Source organism: Vigna unguiculata, chromosome 5 (assembly GCF_004118075.2).
Source record: "Vigna unguiculata cultivar IT97K-499-35 chromosome 5, ASM411807v1, whole genome shotgun sequence".
In the NCBI taxonomy this organism is placed as follows: Eukaryota; Viridiplantae; Streptophyta; class Magnoliopsida; order Fabales; family Fabaceae; genus Vigna; species Vigna unguiculata.
Window position 1 is genome coordinate 13,895,893 of NC_040283.1, and position 6,806 is coordinate 13,902,698.

Consider the following 6,806-nt stretch of genomic DNA (forward strand, 5'->3'; position numbering starts at 1 on the left):
GTAGGTGTACACTAACTTTATTTACTTTAGATTTCTTTTTTATTATTTTAGTATCTATTTAGTCGACACTAACTTAAATACAAAAAATATTAAAACTAATTATAAATATTTCAAAAAAATAAGGTTCGTTTCCACAAAGTACATACTAACATTATTCATTTAAGTTTTTCTTTAATTATTAACATCCACTTAGCCAATACAAAGTTAAATTAACAAAATATTAAAAATAAATAAGATTAGAATCTACTAAATCGTTACTAACCTTATTTATTTTAATTTTTTTTTTATATTTAGTGTCCATTTAAGTAACACTAACTTAAGTAAATAAAATATTAAAACTAAATAAGGTTACTAGTTTCTAAATCGACACTAACTTTTTTTTTATATTTATTGTTTGTTTAAACAATGTTAAATTAAATAAATACAAATATTTAACTTCATTTATTTTAATTTTTTTATAGTTAGCGTCCGATTATCCAAAAATGAGGTTACTCACTGGACCCCTTTATTACACACACGCACCCCGCTGTTTGTTTTGGGTTAGGCCATGTTTTAATTTTTTTTCACCTGCCCATTACACTACACACACACCCCACCATTACTCATACACCTCTACATTTTTTGTTCTAGTTTTACTCCTCTTTATATTCAAACCTTATATTTTACACATGCACCTAGTTTTTCTATCACCTTTTAAGTTTTGGTTTTTATTTTACCTTTTACAAGTTTTAATTTTTCCACCTCACTTACTTTTTGACATTCCATTTTTCAAACATGCACAATTTTTCTTAGAAATAATAAATTGTTAAAAAATTATTAAAAATGTGAAATGAAAAAATAAGTTTCTTTTTCTTATTTTTTTTTATATTAGTTCGGTTACTCATGTTACTTTTCTTTAGCTCAAAGAAACTCCTTTCGACCGAAGCAACAAATATTGAAATTCTTAACATTATTTAATACGTTATATATGTATTTGGAAAATAACATATTATTTTTATATAATTAAGAAGGTCAATAGGTTTATCATTTTCTAAACCTATAATTTCTCTTAAGATATTTAATTCATAAAATAAATTAAATTCATCAATATCCAACAAATTATCACGTTTTAAAGATTTTTCAAGATTTAAACATTTTTCTTTCAAAAATGTACAATCTAGTGACTTTAATGTTTTAACACCAAATAGAAAACCAAAAATATTTTTATATATGTTTTTCATCCCTTCACTTAGTGAAAATTGGAATTAGTCCCTCTTCAAACTTTAGCCTAATTTAGTCTCCCAAACACTTATCTTTATGGTTTAACGTAGTTTTTCATAATAAAGTACGGTGATGACTCTAAAACTTTATGTTTTTAGAATATATTTTTTATTTGTCGTCCCATTGCAATTTCAATTGTGATAGATTTTATTAGGGTATCATCTGGCGATTAATCCCACAACTTATAACTCATTTTCTCATTTTTTTTAGTGTTGTGTCAATATTCTTCCCCCAATATGAATGTCAGAATGATCCCTTTGGTTTCTCATCAATTTTAGTGAATTACAAAGCAAAAGTGGTGTTGAATATTGATGTTGATTGAGTTTTTTGTTGAATTTGTTATTTGTGATATTTGTGTGTTTGTGTAAGCATTCATCCTTTGAGATATATAAGTTTAGTCAATTGGTTTTATCTAGGGTCAATTTTGAATTGAACGTATTGGAGGAAACCCAACTAAGGAGGAAACTTCATGGTTGACCAACTTGATTGGAGTTGGAGCAACACTTAGTTTTTCTATATAAATATAACATACCTCTATTATTAGCATGTTGATTTTGTACATCATTTTAGAGAGAAACTCAATAGAGTTCTTAGGCATATATTAGGACATCTATAGAAAGTGATGGAAGGAGAATAGTTATTTCATGTACTTGCTTTAAAGATCATTATGAGTAGCTAACTTAATTGGGATTGAATGTAACTTCCCTAAACTCTTTAATGTGCACTTGATTCAATATATATCTCGTTTTTGTTTTATGTGTTGGGTATTTAATTTGCTTTATTTATTTGATGACTTGGTCAATCATCATACTTCATCAGCATAAATGGAGTGAGAATTGGTTTAGCGTTATTAGATCCAATCAAATCCCCTAATGCTTAGTATATACCAAAAATGGATTTACGGATTTAGTTGATTTAAATAGTCTTATTCATTAATGTAAGGGTCACTCCACCACAGTGAAGAATCAAATTATGTTTGATACCCTTAGGTTCTAAGACTATAGAAATGAGGTTAGAATTATTTTTAAGAGTACTTCATTTTCTAGATCACTAAAATAAAATATAATTTATAGATAATCAATGGTAGTGCAATTGATTGAAAGAAGTCAAGTTCAATCTCAACACCTTAATAAACATAATTTATCGTTATAATTATTCAAACTTTTATTTAAAAATGTCAAACATTTATCACTTTTTCATAACAAACTTGAATATATTATAGATTACTATTTTATCATACTAAATCCTTATGGATACGACCTTGTTGTATTACAATTGAATAATGCACTTGTTACATAATTTACACCCTTAACTGGGCGTCAAAAATACTCACTAATGTTGCGTTATCCCCATTATATAAATCATTATTTCCTAATCTAATTTAAAAAATAAAAAATTACAAGGAAAATTCAAAATTACATTCACTGTCAATATCATATAAAAATCAAATAACCTCAACTCATTTATTAATTAATTCCAAACAATATTAATGAAAATTTTAATTAGTATAATGAAAACACTTAAATAACACCCTACATTTAATTAAAAAATAAAAATTATAAGAAAATTCAAAATTACGTTCACTCTCAAGATCATATAAAAAAAACAAATAACCTCAACTCATTTATTAGTTATTTAAAATATATTAATGAAATTATTAATTAGTAATGAAAATACTTAAATAACACCATGAAAATACGAACCTTTTTAGTAAAAACAAAAGAATTTAAAAATTAACTTTTGAAGTATCAATGTGTTAAACAAATCATTAATTAAATAACTTTTGTGGGTTTTTTTTGACCAAAAGTTTATTTATTTTCTTTTATATCCAATAACGCAGAGGTAGTGCATGATACATCCCTAGGGATGTCAAAAAAATCCATACCCATGAGTATCCGCGAATAAAATCTGCAACGGATAAAAAATGGATATTGTAAATGGATACCCGCAAGTAATGGGTATGAGTATGAGTATTTATAATATCCATATATTAACAGGGCGGGTACAGGTATCATAGTATTTGTACCTGTGGATATCCGTACCCGCTATACTCTAATTTAAATAAAAATAAATAAATAAAACATGATTAAAATATTAACATGTTGATTTTGAATGAATTATTTTTTTATCAATTAGTTTAAAAAAAAATTTCTTTGTAAATTGTCATTCAACACTATTTAAATGGGTTATTTGGACTTTATTTGAAATTTATGAATGTTATGTATTCTATTTTATTTGAATTTAAGATTAAAATATGTTGTTAAATTTTTTTTTTTTTTGTAAATAGTTGCGGGTACCCATGAATATCCGTTAATATTAAAAAATTATGCGAGTACCTGAATAACGGTCCGCATAACGGATACTCAATACGGGTGAACAAATATTTATCTCGTAAGTAGGGTACGAGAGAGCTACTACCCGTACCCTACCCGTTTTGTTTCCTATGCATCACCAATTGCCTTTATATACAATGAGTAGAATATGAAACATTCATCTCATCAGAAAAATAAGAATCTCTTGAAATGGCTTCTCGCTTCTATCATCCTTTTCTCTTCAGTGTTTTGTTCGTTGCTTTGGTTTTGATATCAGGTAATTGTATTTGAAAAAATACATTATTTTCATTTCTCCAATTTATTATCTAGCATATAATCAGTGGGAAAGTGTTTTTTTTTTCATTTCTAGTTTTTTTTTTTCTGAAATGAATTTTATTGTGAAATTTGATATAATTTTAAGACGAAATTTCATATAATTTTATGGTGATATTAACTCAGGAGAAGTAGCAGTGGTAGAAGCAGCAAAAGGAATGATAGATGACCTTAAGTGCTTAGGGGCTTGCACTCCATCTTGCAAGGTCGATTGCCAAGCAAAGGGGTTTATGAATGGTTACTGTATCCAACAAGGATCTCTCTTGCAATGTTGTTGTCTATGATTAATTTATGCTATACCTATGCTATTTTATAAAATTTTAATAAAATGAGTGTTTCAGTTAAGTTTTTATATTATATAATTATTTGTCTTTACGTTGTTTTATTCAAATTTGGAGTATTATTTAAGAGATTTAAATTTAAGATAAAAAAATTTGAAATGATCGTTTAAACGAATAAATGATATGTGCAAGAGTAAAAAATTTGAAAATTATAAAAAGCAAGTGGAATCTACTAAGCAAGGGAATCAATCGGATTTGATGATTATATGAAAGATCATAAAAATGAAAAATAAATAATTTGATTTTATGTATATCAAAAGGTATATTAAAAAGTAAAATATTTACATAAAAAATAAGAAGATAAAGATATTAATACAACCGTAAAATTAATAATATGTTGATATCAAATTTTATAAAAAAAAAGTGAATTGCAATGAAAAAAATATTAAATAACTTATATTTAATATATATATATATATATGTATACACACATTTTATCACTTTTAAATAATTTTGCTTATCCTAATCCTATATTCTTAATGATTTTGCTTGTCGTAATCCTTTATTCTTAAGGATTTTGTTTACACTCATCCTATATTCTTTGATATGCTAATATATTTAGGTTTTGAATATGATGAGATATTATCTTTTTGTTAGTTAATATTGTGTTTGTTCAATATCTTTGATACATAAATGTATGTATGTCGACGAGGTTGTTGCATATTAGATTTTGAAAGAAAGTAAATTCTTATTACTCGTTTATTAAAATATATGTTTATGTACACATTTTTTTTAAGTTAAAAATTTATTTCAATATGTTATTCTTGAATGGCTTGTTGTGGTGTGACATACAATGATTGTATTATGTACATGATCAGATATAGGGGTGACAAAAAGGGCTGGATCCAATGGACCAGCCTGTTGGCCTATGTTAAAAGGGATGAATTGGGTTGAAGATTTTAACTTAGTCCATATTGTTATTTAAATCATTAACACCTACAAATTAAGTTTTAATTATTAGTTATAATTAAGGAATTTAACATATAAATGTAATAATTAAAAACATTAACTAATAATTTAAAATTTTAAAAAATATTTTATTTGATTAAATATGCTTTTAATATTAATTTATATGTATATATAAACAAATTTTAAAAATAAAAAATTTGAAAACAAACTAAAAAAGTTTTAAGAAAAATTTAAAAAATAAAAGTAAAAAAATTGATAGACCATCATGGCGGAGCCCGTTAGCCTGCTATGTAAGGAGCGAGTTATGATTATTGGTCAATTTCTGTTGCCGACCAACCTAGCCCGAACGGTTTTTGACAGGCCACGGACGAGTCGGCCTAAACGGGTCGACCTGACCCATTCTACCACCCATAGTCAGATATATGTACAAGTGTAGGAGCAATATCTAAACAAAAAATACATATATTTTTTTTTTAATTTGACTTATCTTTTGTAAATATTTATATTTATGTATATTTTGTGTAAGTGTATGTTGTATTTTTATTAATATAAGTTTGGTATATAGGATGACAACGAGGTGGGGCAGAGACGAGTTTCATCATCCCATACTCATCCCCAAAGAAAAAATTCATCTTCATCCTCATATCCATACACAACGTGTATAACATTTTTATCTCATCCCTACTGAGTAACAAGTATACAACCATACCCATGTTCATACCCATTTTCTTACTATTTGAATATCAATTAATTATTTAAAAAAATCAAGACAAAAAATATCATATTATCAAATATTTAATATCAAAGGAATGTATTCCTGTCTTTTTAATATCAAATGTTTAGAATGAAATTACAATTGTATACATTTCAAATTAGATTTCTAAATAAAATTTCCGAAGAACCAAAATATTTATTAAGTTTGTAATTCTTAATAAAACAAAGTTGATAAAAATTAAAAAATATTTTTAAAAATTATAAAAAAACAACTATCCAAGTTTAATTTTTTTAAATGTCTCTTTACTTCCTTTCTTCAATTTATAATTAATTTTTTTTATACACTAATAAAAAGTATAATTCACCACTCGAACGAAATTGCACAAAGAAAAACTATTAAACAATTAATAATTGAAATTTAGTATAGATCTTTCCTCTTTTGAAACTTCAATCTATTTTGGGATAAATAAGATTCATGACATTGACATTGAGTTACTATATAATAGTAAGTATTGTCTTTGTACAATTGTGATGGTAAATTTACACTTATGAAATGACTTAGAAAATAAAAATAATTATATAAAAATCATTAAAAATAATATTCTACATGATAAAAATAAAAATATTCAAAAGAAGTAGAAGGATTAATTGTGTATTTTGAAAACAATTTGATATACTATCCAATGAAATCTCAGGAAGAAAACAAATGTATAATTAAGTATATGATAAGATGAAAAGTGCCATGAAAATCTAAGAAATTTTTTTCAAATATCAAAGTAGTTGAACAATAGATAATGAAAATTATTTTAACATAACAAAATTTCTTTGTATGAAACAAAAATTAAGGATCACATAAAATAAAAAACATCAATTTTTTTTATTACCTCTTAACTGAAAAGGTTTATATGATTTAACATTTGAAATTACGAGTCAAATA

The 6,806-nt window shown here is 25.2% G+C and overlaps 1 long non-coding RNA gene across 1 annotated transcript; it reads left to right on the top strand.

Annotated features, from left to right (window-relative positions):
* The first annotated feature begins 3,761 nt into the window (after positions 1-3,761).
* Positions 3,762-4,250, top strand: LOC114183372. Its single transcript, XR_003604350.1, has 2 exons — positions 3,762-3,849; positions 4,032-4,250. It is a non-coding gene; the product is annotated as an uncharacterized LOC114183372 (long non-coding RNA).
* The last annotated feature ends 2,556 nt before the right edge of the window (positions 4,251-6,806 follow it).